Below are 17,124 nucleotides of genomic sequence, written 5' to 3'. Positions count from 1 at the left end.
TGTTCTAAAGTTTGATGTTCTATTTCAGTGTATGCCTATGGCCATTTTCACACGCTCCCTCCATGTACTGGCCATCCTTCTATTTGTCATCTGACTGTTCTTTGGAAATCCATCCTATAAAGAGGTCCAGCCTAGAGAGCTGTGTTACAACGAGCACTGTCCGTCACTACTTAGACCTCTGTTAGTGGGAATCTCTTCCCAGTCGGTGTTCAGCAGGGCTGGGTGGTAATTTCAAGGAAACCTCAAGAAGTACACTGTGATGTTGTTCCTAATCCAGTCTCACACATATTCAGGATGTATCCTTGAAGCGCTGGTCTCCTTCCTGCCATTAACATATCCCTAAACAGGCTCTGGGCTTTATGGCACCTTTGTTTCTTTGGAGATGCTGGTATTTCTTTCCTTTCTGTACTATAAGATTCCATGTGCCTGGAGAGGTTCTCCAAAACAAACATTCCTCCCACTCTTCCCAATCTAAAGCAGTTTTCACTATTAAAAAAGGGAAAAAAAAGAATGTCTTTTCTCTTACCACAGTTGAAAGGGAAAGTGGCTAAATTTAGACGTAAGTTTTGGAGTCATCCCTCCTGCCAGGATTTCAGCAACATTAAAATTTCCAAACAGTTCTGCACTAGAAAGTCGCATACATAACCAACAAGGATCTAATGTATAGCACAGGGAACTCTCCTCAATATTTTGTAATAACCTATAAAAGAATCTGAAAAAGAATAGATAAATATGTATGTATAACTGGAATCACTGTGTTGTACACCTGAAACTAACACACCATTGTAAATCAACTATACTTCAATTTTTAAAAAAAACAAAAGAATGTATTAAATAATAAAAATTGGAAAAAAATTTAAAAAAGAAAGTCTCATGTGGTACAACTGGGATATGTGGCATGAGGCTTGACAACTGGCAATATAAGCCTCCCTGGAGTCGGGGCAGGAAGATAGCTTCTTCACCAGCTTCTTAAACACTTAACCGTCTCTGAACTTGAGCTGTTCTTTTCTATTTGCCAGCCTAGAAAACACATTCATGATCATGAAATGTTCTTAGTTTTAAAAGCCAGTCCTTTTCCAAGCCACTTTGCAAGGAAGAGAAAACTACCTACCACCTGTCAAATGTCTCCAGCGGCAGGCTGAGTATCTAAGCCATCACTAAAGGAATCTGGTTGATCGCCTTTGTATGCCAGCAGCCATTGGAAAAGCAGAAATCCTCAGGAAGGAGCCGAGATAGAGCACAGGAAAAAATATTTCCTTGAGCTGTCTAGAAAGAGTATTTTATTGGCAATGGAAGGGGAAAAGGAAACATCTAAAATCACTACACTTCAAATAAAAGGTGCAAACACTAGTGTTTTTTTCTTTCATCCTTCAGCTGTCTTTAAAATGATTCTCACTGATTATAGTGAAATACTTCACCGGGAGACTATGAAGAGAGTCAAAGTCTGATTCTCTCCTCTACTGCTCTGAATAAGCTCTCAGTGATATATAGTTTTTAAAATGGGGTCAGTTTTCTTTTTCTTCTTTACAGAGTCAGTGACACAATGGCCCTTCATCAAGTGTGAATTCCAGATTTCTGCAGACATTTCATTAAAAGAAAATTTTCATTCTGCATGAGAGAGAACATTCTTTCTTCTCCAGGTGAAGCCTTTTGCCCTCTCCACCCACTATCACCCAGCAACATGGGATTACACCACTGAGAGACAGCGTGCAGTGGACGGTCCAGGATTCAATATGGCTCTACTCCAAACAGGCATGTGACCCTGGGGTAGGAAGCTTAACTTTTCCAAGCCTCACAATTTGTAAAACAGAACTAATAATATCTGCCTCAAAGAGTTGCTCAAAACCCAAACATAAAATATCCAAAAAAGTACCTGGCACAATGTAGGTGCTCAATAATTGGTAGCTATGGTTAACACTACTATAATACCTTATGAAAACAGATACAAAAAGCTACTAATTTTTCACAGCAGAAACAAAGTAAGTCTTTAAACTTGAGGGAAAAGATGAGTGAATGAATGGATAAACCAACATAACAATTTATTGATTAGCCTACACACCTTTTCTATCTTTTTCACATATTAAAACCACTTCTTTAAAGGTCTAATTTGCCTTGGGTCAGGGGGTGGCATGAAGGCCAAGCTCTAGAAAGAGTTTAACCACTTGAAGATCAGTGTAAGTTTTCATTATTTTAGTCCAATGTATGAATATTACAGTTCATTTCAGTTATTTTCACCCACTCAGATGCATTCCACTTGCATGATTTCAGCCAGGAAGAGAACTGAAAGATCTAGAGAAAATAAGAGAAAACTAAATAAATACTGAAATATGTCAGCACGCCTTGTGGGACAAAGGAGCTGGACTAGCAGGAACCACCTGCTATCCACATGGGTTTTCCATCAAGTCTGATGGGAGGGTTTTATAGCTGTTTCAGAATAAAGGGTTCTCCTTGGTGGAGACGACCCACTCCTCTCACTGCATTTCATAATGGCTCATGTGCATGTTCCTGTGGCGTGGATTTGCCTGAAGCACTGGAATAAGTGAGAAAAATAAGATGGATAGAAATGGAGGTAAATTCAGCTATAATGAGAAAAACATGAAAATTCATTTTTTAAAAAATTAAGCGCTAATACATAAAATGTGAACTCTCCAGATTGACTGAGTCATTTGGAAATTTATTCGTAAAAATGTGCACTTTCTTCCTTCCCCAAGTTTTTTATTAAACGGCTCTTTGCTTCAGTTAAAAAGTAGCAACGTTTTATGTTCTCTTCCCAGAAGGCATGACCAGAAGAGTAAAGTCAACAAGTAAAAAAATATTCATAACTGAAAACAACTGCTAGGGCTATTGGTGTGGTACGAAGGAAACAGAAAATCCAAATTTGCTTTATAGTATCCATTTAAAGTACTATACACATTCCTTTATTTTCTCATTCCCTTATTTTTTATTTACACCTTTATATCAGATCTTCTTCTATTCATTTTGTTTCTCTCTCATTTATTGTATATTCTCTTTCTGTTTAATAAATGGTGTATTCATTCTAAACCTTTCAGTTTCTCATTTAGTCAGTTTCTTACAGTTCTCTGTCTTCTGTAATCCTTCTTCCCTCATGTTCTTTCTAAGTTCTTATACTAACAAAGTCAAGTGAAGAGAGAAGCTTAGGGAGTTAATAAAATGGAGGAAAGGCTGTTACAAAAATAAATAGTGAGAAATCTTAAAATAGATACAATGGATGAAGAATAAGAACATAGGAGGAAAAGGAAACAGCAAAGATAGAAAGAGCATGAGAAAAAAGAGAAAGTAGGAAAAGGGTCAACATTTCTATTTTAACAGCCCCCAGGTACTCCCCAAACTCAGCTACCCCATTCAGTATGTGCTTTATTTCTTTATGCCCATGGAATGGGAAAACAGGAAAGGGGACTTGAATGAAAGCACTTAATCCCCAATGGGATGATGGAGTAAAGGAAATGGCTCAAGGATGCAAATATGGGAAGTGCTGCCCATGTCCTAATTTCCTTATTCACATTTACACCTCTTTGTAGTAGTCATGCCTTTTATTTTTTGTTCCATGACACAGTTTGTCTTTTATTACTTTAATCCCATATTCATCATGTTCTTATCTTCTCACCTCTTAGAAATCTATTTTTCCCTTTCCCTGTTCCTGAACTTTTAAGGCAGCCTGTAAATTCTCTGGCAGCCGTATCAGCTGTCTCTCCCATGCTAGCCACGACTGTCCTGTCATTCCAGCCCTTCCTCACCAAGCATCTCACCTCAGCGACCACCATCCTTACTCTCAGAAGATGACCCTGCCTCTTTCTTCATAGAAAAAAACTATTGGTGTTGGTCAGGAGCTCCCTCAAGTTCCTGACACTCACATGAGCATCTGCTACCTCACTGACCTCTGTGATCAAGTGTTCTGTAGCCCAATGCTAATTCTTTCACCTGGACTCTCAATCCCATCCTTTCCAAGGACCCTGCTTCATCAATTATTTTCACCCCCAATCCTATCTTGATACCACTTGCCTCTGTAATGCTAAATATGCATATATACATATACATACACACACACACACATATATATATGGGATAGGTCAAAGAATGATGTTAAATTAATTAAACAAGGAGGCCATTAGACTGAGGTGGCTCTAATGCTTTGGCCACCTACACAAGCGAACCAAAACCTAAGCCTGTAAATGCCTAAAGGTTAAGAAATTGAAACCCAAGGACAACCAATCACAGCCAACCAGACTTTAGGCTACAGCCAATCGAATTCCCTTTCTTTGCTTCCACACTTTCTTTAACTCTTTCCCCTGGCTCCTGTTAGTGGAGCATGCTTAACCCCTTTGGTTTGGCTTTGCCTGATTTGAATAGAGTTTTGCCCCAATAAACTCTTTATAAAAATTTTAGTAGGTTTTAGTTTACCTTTCAACAATGATATGACCAGAGAGGAAGAGGAAGGAAAGAACTTAATGAATAGATGAAGGTAATGTACCTAATAAAGAAGTAGGGTCAGGTAAAGGGGAGAGAAGGAAGAGGGAGGAAAAGTCTTAAATTGGGAGGTAAAGGAGGAAAGAGGTTTGTTCTGAAGAGGATTAGGAGTGAGAAATGGGATTGTGCCAGGGGATCTGATGTGGATCTTTTCTTACTCACTCTCATTATACTTTTTTTTTTTTTGCGGTACGGGAGCCTCTCACTGTTGTGGCTTCTCCCGTTGCAGAGCACAGGCTCCGGACGCGCAGGCTCAGTGGCCATGGCTCACGGGCCCAGCCGCTCCGCGGCATGTGGGATCTTACCGGACCGGGGCACGAACCCGCGTCCCCTGCATCGGCAGGCGGACTCTCAACCACTGTGCCACCAGGGAAGCCCTCATTATACTTTTGAAAAAATAGCTCATAAGAGTTACCGTTTATCATTTGTTTACTATGTGCCAGACACCTGAGCTTCACATACATTATTTCCTTTAGTCCTCAAATAACAATCCTTGCATTTGAATGTGGTTAAAGACTTATTAACTAGGCCAAAGGCAGAACTAAAAGCAGGTCCTTCTCCTTTCATGTAGTGGCCTTACAGATATTGCCAAGCCAGCAGATAGGAGCAAACAAAAGTCATCTTTATTGCCTCCGCCCTCCACTTTTTTACTCAGAAGAAAAAGAAAGGGAAGAAATAAGGTGCTTTCTCCCAGGGAAATGACGTCATGCTCTCATCACTCAGGGAGTCACTGTAGATTGAGGACCAATGTGCTGGTGAGAGTACCCACAGCAGCCTCCAGGGTGCTAAGAAATATCTTGTCCACCTCATCTCATGAGCACAGGAATGGAATTCACAGCTGTGCTGGCCATGCATACCTTGGTATGGAATAGATTGGAAGTTTTGATCTCCAAATGCTCCCTTGGTTCTAGAAGCTCCCCTGTTGGCAACGCCAAGGAGGCTAACAGAATACTATCACAGAGGACAGTGAAGGCCTGAGAATCAGCTGGTAGATTTCTGATGCCTCTGCTGACTCCCAAGGCAAAGCTAAACCACCAACGCTAAACCACTCAGATACTATTTGGGGAAGAAAAGGATTAGAGAATATCTAAAAGGAGATGGCTAGAAGATTATCAGGCAAGCATAAGTTTCCCCATGATCCATCCAGCAGAGTAGGGGACTTATGATCAAAATTAATTTCATAAAATGATGCTACATTTTCTTTGCATGTATGTATTAGGCTAAATTCCAGACTCCACAGGAAAAATGGAAAGCTCTTTAGCTAATGCTTAGTCTAAATTCTTTTTTTTGGCTGCAGGCTGCATTGGGTCTTCGTTGCTGTGTGCGGGCTTTCTCTAGTTGCGGCCAGCAGGGGCTACTCTTCGTTGTGGTGCGGGTGCACGGGCTTCTCATTGTGGTGGCTTCTCTTGCTGCGGAGCATGGGCTCTAGGTGCGCAGGCCTCAGTAGTTGTGGCACGCGGACTCAGCAGTTGTGGCTCACGGCCTTAGTTGCTCCGCGGCATGTGGGACCTGCCCTGGCAGGTGGATTCTTAACCACTGCGCCACCAGGGAAGTCCCTAGAGTAACTTCTTAATAAATGGCAGCTGAGACAGTTAATTCAGAAGTCATTTTGTGTCATAATGATTAACGATCAAAGTTTTTAGAACGGGGAGGCTCCATTAAAGGTCATTGCATCCTAGAGTTGAATGGAAAGGGACTCTAGAAATAATCCAGGTTAATTCTATAATTTAAAAATCTCAGCAGCAAGTTTCAGAAGAGAAAGGATTCCCTGAGGATCATGCAGATAGCTTCCGTCAGGCCCTTGCTGACAGCCTGGCCCACTCGCACTTAGTAACCACAGCGTGCCCAGGGCAGATGTGATGTATCCTACGCTTCCCCGCCCTCCCCATCCTCCACGTCGCCCAAGCATTGTGAGGGAGTGGAACCATCCGCAGCTGGCTGCTTTGTCCCATTTTTGCTACTTTTTCTATGGTTATGATTTTATTATGATTTGTCCCGTATTTCAATCTGGAATCAGGAAGTGGTTGTGTGTACAGAAAGCCTATATTTTAGAGAGCCCCACATGTAACCAAACCCTTCAATACTGTATTATATCTATAATAGATGGAAACAAGCCTTCAACTGAGAGCCACGCCAAAAGACCTTGATGATACAGCTTAGTGATTATGTGTTTTCATAGTGTTGGTGGACATACATTAAATCGAGGAAAATGAGACTTGTGAAATTTGGAATCAGGGTGTGTGGTCATGGAAAGGGTCCTGGACTAGGGGTCTGAAGACTTCTGTTCAAGTCCACTACTCAGACCTTGGGCCAGCCTGCATCCTCTCTTTCTCCCTCAGTTTTTTCTCAGCCTATAAAATGTAGATGATTCCTGCTCTACTTCTCCTAAGGTGATCGTGGCAATCAAACTAGATACTTACTTTAAAGGGTTTTGTAAACTGTAACAGCTAATCAAACATGCAATGCTAGTATTCCAGAAGAGTCTAGTCATGGCATGATATTCACCCTTCTAATCATCCACTAGTGTCCTTCCCTAGGCCTCTTTTCTCCTGTTTTAAACCTTGGTGATGACATTTAGTGATTTTCTTTTCTTTTTTTGGGCTGTGTTGGGTCTTTCTTGCTGCGCGCAGGCTCCCTCTAGTTGTGGCGAGCAGAGGCCACTCTTCGTTGTGGTGCGCGGGCTTCTCACTGTGGTGGCTTCTCTTGTTGCGGAGCACGGGCTCTAGGTGCGTGGGCTTCAGTAGTTGTGGCTCGCGGCCTCTAGAGCGCAGGGTCAGCAGCTGTGGCACACAGGCTTAGTTGCTCAGCGGCATGTGGGATCCTCCAGGACCAGGGCTCGAACCCCTGTCCCCTGCATTGGCAAGCGGATTCTTACTCACTGCACCACCAGGGAAGCCCATTTAGTGATTTTCTTGCTGGCGTTATTTAGTCCTGAGAGCTGCCATTTCGAAGTTAGTTTCCAGATTATTTTATTATACATTCCCTCTTGTTTTAGATGCTGTGTGGCAGACACATCTTATTTTGCTACTTCTAAGCTCCTAGTTTTTGGTCTCTAAATCAAGTGGGGAAGTGCAGTTAGAGGATTCCCTATTGACTTTTAAGTTGCTTTGTCATCCAGGCCTATTATTGCACTGATTAAAAATTCCCATTGTCTATAATGTATAGATATTTGGCCTGTCTTGGAATTACCTGGAACATCAATCCCATTGTGGTGCCCATTGGTGAGAACAGATCATGCATATTCAGAGATCTAATACCAGAGCCCAGCCCAGAGCCCTTGAGGGGAAAGGGCTTTATTTACATAACATATCTACCTTTCAAGTTCTAAGTTTCATCAGAACTGCATCTGGCTCCAGAGAGAGAGTCTAAACTGAATAAGATTTGCCTTCCTACATCCTACTGCCTACATTTGTGATTGTGAAAAACACTTTCAAAATTCAGGACATCATACAAAAAACATTGATACATTTTATAGTGCCATGTATTTTGCGGTTCTAAAAGTCTGTTTAATATAATTTCACTATCCTTGTGTGTTTAACAATGTATGTTTAAAGAACTATATAAAACTATCACAATAATAAAACTATTATGCTTTAGCAAACATATATTTATAAAGCAAATATAAATACCCAGTAAATCTAAGAGTATCAACTCAGATAATATCAGATTCCACTAAAAAGAAAAACTTCCCTCTTGCGCCTAGTGTATTTTTAAGGTTTGGCAATATACGCAGTTTGCAATGTGATATAAGTTTCTGATGTACCCCACCCTTATTAAAATACCAATTGCAGGAGAAAGACATTTGGTGTATAGTCATAAAGTATTATTCTAATGATGGAATGCATGATAGCTATGCTGAGTTTTATATCAAAAAACAAACATAAGTTGAGATCTTTTAACAAGGTCAGTGTGGATAATGTACATACACATCCATGACTCCAAATACAAAGCATCAGAACATGAATAAAATTTCTATGAGCACTGCAAAATCAAGGACCTTATTCTATCTGAGACGTGCATTGCTTAAAGCAAGAAATCACTTGCTAAATTTAGAAAGGTTGTTATCCAAGTATAGCAAATAAAATAGAATCAGACGTAAAGGTCAACCAAGAATTCCTATAAGAGGCATTTATTTTCTTAAGCAATGGCTTTCAATGTAGCATCTTCTATCAATCAGAATACATGCCAATGTTTGAAAATGGCTCTATCTAGAATATTTACATCTGAATACCTCCCTGAACTCACATTCTAATTTTACGAGGTGACGTAATCACTTGAGATTACAGTACCTCAATTTATCCATCTAAAAGACAAAACAAAACAAAACAAAACAAAAACCCCAAGAGCAGTATCCTTTGTCTCCATCTCCATCCAATTAGTTAGAAAATTGTGCCTGGCTCATAGTGGCTGAATTCAATGTAAAAGTGCTGTGCTCTCTTTTAAATAAAGATGTTCTATAAACACATATAAACACAACTTATTTACATTTGAAATACACACACACACACACACACACACACACACACACATCCCCAAAGAGGAAATACTGCTTAGATATGCAGTAATAATAAATAAAATAAGAGCTATAGCAGTTTTTCTCATTAACCTTATCAATGTGAATATCAGCTGCTGTCATTTCTTGAGCCTTTAGCAAGTATGAGGTACCATGCTAAGTGCTTTGCATGGATTGCACCATTTAATACAACAACCCCACAACATAGTTATTATACCCATTTTACAGATGAGAAAAGTAAGGTTTAGTGAGGCTAATTACCTTGCTCAAGATCTCATGAATAGTAAGTGATAGAGGTGAGATTACCATGGCAGTCTGACTCAAGAGCCCAAGCTCCTACCTAGTGAATAGAGTATGAACTTTACCCCAAATGTGAACCCTCCTTTAAAAAACACTAAATTTAGCAACTCTTTTTTCTATATAAACTATAGTTAATTGATCCGTTTCTAAATTATCCTATAATATTACACAGTTCTAGCTCCTCTCGTCATATTATCATATTTAGACATTTTTTTCTTTTTCTAACTGAAGAATGGTAACTCCAGAATGGAATCCTTGTCTTGGGTATAAACAAAGTTTACCAAGAATCAAAGGACAAAGAATACACATTAGTTTGAATGATTAGTGAAATATTGTTTTGCGCTTTTCCTACAAAAATTTGGACCAAATAGTAGCACATTAAGGTCTCAGTAGTAATTTTTTTTTTATCCTACTTGAAGTCTACAATTTTATTATATCTGTACTCAATGAATGTTACTGAAATGATCATAGCACGGCTTATATACTGATCTTTACTGCAATTTTATTGTATCTGTACTCTGTGAATGCTGCTGAAATGATCATAGCCTGGCTCATGTACTGATCTTTAACAGAATCAAACACATTTATCATCCAGAATTTCTCCTTCCATCCACAGACCTGGTCTCACCACAGAAGGCAGCTCATGTACATAAAGACAAACTTCAGAGGCAGCCGATGGATTCTGCACTTCAGTCCTGCCTCTGCCACCTAAGAGATGTGAGACACTGGGCAAATCTCTTAGCTTCTCTGAGACTCAATTTCCTTTTGTATAAAATGGTGATAATAAAATCTAAATAAAATATGTAGTAAAATGGTCACACTGCCATATGTTGTGCTCATGCCACAAGTACAAGTTCCATTGCTCTTTCTCCTAGTCATGGACTGTGGGCACCTCTACAAGGACACACTCTTTGTGCCACAGCAGACAGCAGGTTAGTGGTTCATTAAATTATTGTTTTAAAGTACGATTGTTAGAGATCAAGAAACAGACTCAGATGTTAAGGCTTTGGCAAAGTTTCACAGCTACTAAATGGCAACCTAGAGCTGGGAACCCAGGTAGGTATTTTTTTCATGCCAAAGTTCATTTCTCCCCATTATGCTTTGCCATCGCTCTGAAAAAAATTCTTATCTTCTGTTATCTGAAAGATAAACCTATCCAAAATACTAGAATTCCAAGAGCTAAATAATTATGGTTCATTATAAATGGACAAACTTGAACTTCATGCATTCCTGGGGACTCTGTCTCTTTTAAACAAAATTCTATGTTTATATGTGTTATAAATCAATTATATCTCCGTTTTTTGGCTGTCACCTCTGTCAGTTTGGACATTGGTAGAAACCTTTAAATAAGCAGGTTACGCTGGTCAGTGAAGAGAGAGTTTTTCCAAGTAGAGTAGAATGAACAGAGGGTTAAAGAGGGAAGTGTCAAAAAGCAAGGGCTGCTTATATGAGGAAATGTTACCATTTTAATATTCACTGAATTCAGGGAGGGAAAACGTATTTGCCTACACCTGAATCAGACAAAGGAATAGGAGTTAATTATTGATTTTCATATTTTTTTCCACTCTAAATGCTTGTTGATTTAAGAGACACCATCTTTTTAAAAACAAAACTTGGTTTGTTTTTTTTTTTGGAGGAGAAACTACTATGCCACCATAAATGTATGTGCTAATTATGTGCTTTCAATCTTCTGAAGAGCTAGAATATGAAAAACCTGTGTGTCTCAGAAATAAGGAAATAAGGAAAGTACATAATGATACTCAGAAATGTACATGTAAAGGAGGATTAAGATACATGGGACTAATGAGGAAAGGAAACAGAAACAGGATGAATATAATGGAATATGATGACATGGAGCATGGTGATGACTTCAGTTATGTATATATAAGCAGCTGATAGAAGTTTGATTTTTTTCTTACCATGAAAAACTTACGCTGCAAACACAAAAAGAAAGGCTGTAACCTGTATAACTCCGATCTGCCTTGCTTCCTGCTTGGTTGCATTCAAAGAAACTTCACTCTGGCATCCAAAAATAAATAAAAAGTAGATTACATCATTATTAGTATCTCTCAAGAAAATGCCAAAGGGAAATTATACTCAAAATATGCAGCAATACTCTAGATCGACCCGCATTTTCTCTCTGACTCTTATCTGTTCCATTTCAAGACCTCCAAATTCTTCCTCTACCTCAGCCTAAATCCTGTTTCTTTTGCCTTTCTTCTAATTCCTATTTGCTTTTGCTTATTATTGTGAAACTACCATGCATCCGAAGAATGTATACAACGTACACGTATGACGAATAAAGTTTGAAAAATAAACACCTCTGTACCTCCACTCGGGCTTAGAGGCTTCTCCAAGATTTTCCTCCACTCTACTGAATTTTGTATTAATAAATCCAGTGTTTTTGTTGCATGCATCTCTAAATAATGTGCTGCTTTTGAAATTTATATTAATAGAAACATACTCAATATAGTTTTCTATGACTTGCTTTTTGTCCTCAATGTTTTTGATATATAACCATGTTCATAGGCGTAACTACAATTCATTAAATTTTAGGACCTCCATTCAATAAATACACTACACTTTACTTATCTGGTCTACTGTTGATGGTAATTTTAGGTTGATTCCAGTTCGGAGCTATTAAAAAAGCTGCTGCTTTTGATATTTTGTACATATTTCCTAGGGGCATATGCCAGTGCCTTTCTAGAGTATATATATGGGTCATATAATAAGGGCATGCTACTCTGTACCTGACAATTTCAATATCTGTAGGTTTTTGAGGGTCTGTTTGTATAGTTTTCTGTTTTTGCTTATTATACTTCATAAAGACATACATGGGTTTAAGAAGCTTTGATTGTGAACTATTTCTTGGAGTTTCCTCTCTAGGAATTCTGTAAGGTCAGAGACTAAATTTTATTGTTTGAGAGAGAATTTGGGCTTGCTTTTACTCGGAGTCATTACCAGCATGGACCACTCTCATTCAAATTGTCACTTGAGTTTTTATTTGGGGCCCTACACTTGTGTTTGTGAGTAGACATCTTAGATTCTCCCCATTCATTTTTCTTTTTTTAAATAGGTCTCTATGGGAGTATCATTGCTTCACAATACCGTGTTACTTTCTGTTGTACAACGAAGTGAATCAGCCATATGCATACATGTGTCCCCATATCCCCTCCCTCTTGAGCCTCCCTCCCACCTCCCTATCCCACCCCTCTAGGTCATCGCAAAGCACCGAGCTGATCTCCCTGTGCTATGCGGCTGCTTCCCACTAGCTATTTTACATTCTGTACATTTTATTTATATATGTCGATGTTACTCTCACTTCGCCCCAGCTTCCCCCTCCCACCTCATGCCCTCAAGTCCATTCTCTATGTCTACCTCTTTATTCCTGCCCTGCCACTAGGTTCATCACTACCATTGTTTTGTTTTGGTTTGGTTTTTTTCCTCCCAATTCTATTCAGAGTCAAGGCAAAGACAAGGAGAATTAAGGTGTCCCTTTACCAAGTGGTTTTTTCCCATGGAGGCTACTGTTATTTGGGTAAGCGGGGGGGGGGTGGTCCCAGATTTAAGAAGGAGTCTCTATTCCATCTCCTGCTCCTTTCTGGCCCTTGGGCTTTGTCTCTTATTCGAGTAAGTATATCACCATCAGGACTTGACAGACGGCTCCAGCCCATGTTTTCCTCTCTGGATTCACACTTTTTCTTCATTTTAAGAATTTCTTTTAATTTATAGCTCAGATATGCTTTAATAATGTGATTTTAATATTTTAGTCAGGTTCTTCAGGTGTTCTGTATCTAGGATGTTTAGACCACTGTGTTGCTAGCAACTATGGTTCTTTTTCTATTTCTGGTGGTATTAATCCTGCTACTTCTCCAACTATGGATTCCAGAGGACACCTCTGCATTCTCTTTATCTTGCTTTTTAAATTTCTTCACCACCGTCTTCTTTAATTTTCCTTTCTCGTTTGCCCTTGAACCAATGCAGCCAGGTATTCCTTAGAGCTGTAACATGTTAGAAAGGAGGAATTGTCAGCTCTGATTTTCTCCTTCCTCAAGCATTAATCAGAAGAACTTTGTTATGCATTACCTTACCTATAATACAGGCTCACCACAAGTACCGTAGCAATATTTTAAAGATCTTCTGTAGTACTTGCAGCTATGTGCCTATCTATGTTAAGTGGTTCACCAGCACTGCTTACTAAAAACATGAAGAATTATCTATTCCTATTTTATGAATGAATAAACCAAACCACAAACACTTAAGTAATTTAATTTAAGGTCACACAGCTTGGAAGAGGCAAATCAAAACTGAATGTTAATCTGACTTCTAAGCCTAGGGTCTTTCTATGTTGCCTCCCAAAGAATTAATTAATTCCTGTATATGTTGGTCAGTTTATAACAAGCCAATAAGAAATTACATTGCCTACCCAGCTGAGTTTATGACTGTTTCTTTAGGACAGACCTCAGAAGAATCCCATTAGCTATCGCCACCAGTTTGTTGGGGGGTGCCTGAGTGGTGAGTTGGTGGGAGTGGTGTGAGCCCCTCAGTTAATACTTCATCTAGATGGGAAGGGTGCTGATTTTCCCGGGGAAGATGGCTAGAGCTCCCACTCCACAAACTGCCTGGCGATATTCTTGATGGGCTATTCCCATCATCAGCTGCTCTGTCTCCAATATCACTTTCAAGTATGAGACTGGAGAGGAAGTTCTCTTATCAATCTATGCACCCCTGGCTAGCTCCTGTCCTTTTGTTCTTAATTAGAAAGACAATCTGTTTAATCACCATGCCAGAGTTTCTTGGAGTAAGAGCTGAAATGGCAACGTTATGCTTATTTGGGTTATTGTCCTTCGGCTACTTGTTGGATTTCTTTGCTCACATTAATCAACAGTTTGTTGGTTTTCAGTCAGTTTTAATTAGTGATAATGCAATAACCGCGGGCTATTTTAGGTTATGTCCTACTATCAACAAACTCTAGTCCCGGTATTTTTGTAAATTTAGCCACTACTATGGGACTCATTCAGAAAAAGAAATACCAATTTATCAACAGCAGAACTTCCAGGGTGGATTCACCTGGCCACCCAGACTTAACTAATGAATGACACTGGATGGACTCTTACAGCCCAGCCCCTGATTGTGGATTATGATTATTTCTGCAGGAATCAAATTACTTAGTCTTATACACAGTGATCTTGCCAGTAAAATGCCAACTCCTTAAGAATTAGAACACAAAGCAAGGAACATTTTGCTGTTCAGCATACTTCTCTCCAAATAATTAAAACAAATCCAAGTTGAATATATGGAATGTGAGAGGGATGGACTATGGAAAGAAAAAGTTAATTGCTAGAATTTTCATTTCCTGAATTGGCCTATGTTCAATCAAACAATTATTATGCATTACTGCAATACTAGAAATATTTGAGATTTCTAGAGATTCACAATGTTTTTGTTCCAACTTATTAGACACCTCATCAAGTCTGTGAATTTTTTCCCTAACTACCTTCTAAACTGATTTTGCATCCTTCCCTATATTCCAGGGTTAGGAGAGTAGAAAATTTTCATGGATCTTAACTCACTTGTGCCAAATGTAGCTGGGAGAAAATCTATATGCCCATTAGTGTTGGAATTATCAACACACTTTGTCTGAATGAAGATTCTAAGAGTGAGGAATTTCAAATGGTAAGCACAGTTGATGTCCAGTATCCATTTTTCACTAGAGTTTTTGTAATTGACAATATTTCTACCCCATCCCTTTCCATAGGTAACACAACCTTGACCTGAGAGAACTGCTCCCTCTAGGCACAAGAAGTATTTTATTCTCCACTTCAGCCCCAAACAGAGGGCTTCTCCTAAGCAGGGATTGGAAATTGTGCCAAATTGTACATAATTGTGCATGATGAATTTGTAATGCAGGCTAAAACTTGCTGGAAACTCAGCTGAAACCACCAAAATCATTGAATTGGGTTTGGTTGGAGGCCAATCCTTTATTCGCTAAGCTACAAAGTCTCTAGAGCTTTTATTTGCTCACAAAAATATCTGAATCCAGTACTAGAATCTTTGTCTGCACGAAAACTAAATCAGTTTGATGTTGCTTCTCAGTTATGCTCCTTGAAGTACTCTAGGGGATTAAAAATTGGAAAACAGAAGTGGCTTTGGAGTAGAACACAGACCACTCTAGATACTAAAAAAATGAATTTTCCTTTTTATTTGTTTCAAGGAGCAACACATCATTAAGTTCAAATCATTTCAAGGGAGGAACTTAAATGTTTCCCACTAAAGCCTGCAGCCACAAAGACATTTATCGAAAAATAATTTCCAATTTCAAAAGGAATCATATAAATAGTAAATGGAATGTTCAGTGAAAAACTCTTGGTGAAAAATTGATACTATATCAAGTGAAAAAATACTAAAAGGAAATACACCAACATTTTAATAGTGGTTATTTGGGGAGTAGAATGATTATAGATGATTTCTCTGTTCTTTTCTCTATTTTCCAAGTTTTCTATAATGCAACTTTAATATTCTTTATAATAGAAAAATACCTTTATTGGAAAAGAACCCTAGATACTTTACAGATGGTTTTGTTTCTTCTCATGCCATTCACATACTGCTATAAATGTAAACCTGTCGACAGTATGACTTGTATAGGCCCCCAAATTCAGAGAAAATAATACCATCTTGTATTTTATGTAACTCCTGCACTCCAAAGGGACGAACACATGTTTAAGAAGCCTCCTTTCATGATTCTAATCACTTTTTTTCCGAGATACATTTTTTACCAATTATTAACTCCTAACATTTACTCAGATGCAGATTTATTTATTTGGTGGCACAGAAAACAAAATATGGGAAATTTAAAATTAGATAATTTTTTTACCCATTTTTCCAAGGAAAAATAAAAAGATTAGAATTGTGCCCAAGACTTGCTAGTAACAGAACACAGGAAGGGAGACCCACTTCCTACCATTCAAATCCACGCATTAATCAGCGGGTATTAGTGTGTATTGTCTAACTTTTTCATGTCAGTTGTTAGATTTTTCAAAATATATTCATAAGGTACAATGTTTCTGAATAGTAGTGCTACTGGCATTTGGAACGAGCTAGTCCTTTGGTACGTGTGTCCCATACTTCAGAGTGTTGAGTGTCCCTGTTTCTGCACCCTGAGTTAGCAGGGATGCCCTCTCCCAGTCATTGGGATAATCAAAATCTTCCCACCAACTTACAGTTGCCTCCCTTTGCCCATCATTAATATAGAGTATCTTACTTATTTACACTAGAACACGCAGTCATTAGTGCAAATGCCATTAGTTCCATCTCTCAGAAGAAATGAAGATGAGTGAGTTTAAAAATCTTGCTCAGACTTCTATATACTTAGGAAATGACAGAACCAAAACTGGAACCCAGGTTTCTGACTTCCTACAACCCAGTACGTAGAAACCATGACAGGGAAGCTGCTCAGGGATCGGGGAGGTCAGAGCATCTCCTAGGAAAGCTACACCAGACACTGAGCCCTCCATGGATGGGCAGGGCCTGGGAAACCACATTCTGGCTTCTCCTCACAGGGAATCACAGCAATAATAAAAGTTACTATTTACTGAGCACTAATTAAGCGCTAGACACTTTGCTAGATGCTTTCATCTTAATCCTCACAACAATTTTGGAGGATTTATATTATCATGATGATTGCTTTAGAGCTAAGGAAACTGAGGCCTAGAGAGGTTAAGTAACTTTTTCAAGGTTATATAGCAAGACTTGAGCCCAGGCGTATCTAATATCAAAGTAGGGTGTGTGTGCGCATGTGTGTGTTTGTGTGTGTGTGCACACACCCG

At 39.0% G+C, this 17,124-nt stretch overlaps 1 protein-coding gene and 1 long non-coding RNA gene across 2 annotated transcripts in view; one reads left to right on the top strand and one right to left on the bottom strand.

Moving 5' to 3' along the window:
• The window catches only part of LOC132522910 (uncharacterized), a 109,248-nt gene extending 97,591 nt beyond the window's left edge, over positions 1-11,657 (top strand). The window contains exon 3 of the long non-coding RNA XR_009541374.1: positions 9,915-11,657. This is a non-coding gene — a long non-coding RNA (uncharacterized LOC132522910). The remainder of the gene's footprint in view (positions 1-9,914) is intronic.
• The window catches only part of ADAMTSL1 (ADAMTS like 1), a 1,031,718-nt gene that overhangs the window by 574,026 nt on the left and 440,568 nt on the right, over positions 1-17,124 (bottom strand). The gene's annotated exons all lie outside the window — the stretch shown is intronic.

Source organism: Lagenorhynchus albirostris, chromosome 7, assembly GCF_949774975.1.
Source record: "Lagenorhynchus albirostris chromosome 7, mLagAlb1.1, whole genome shotgun sequence".
NCBI lineage: Eukaryota > Metazoa > Chordata > Mammalia > Artiodactyla > Delphinidae > Lagenorhynchus > Lagenorhynchus albirostris.
This window is presented reverse-complemented; position numbering and strand designations above follow the sequence as displayed.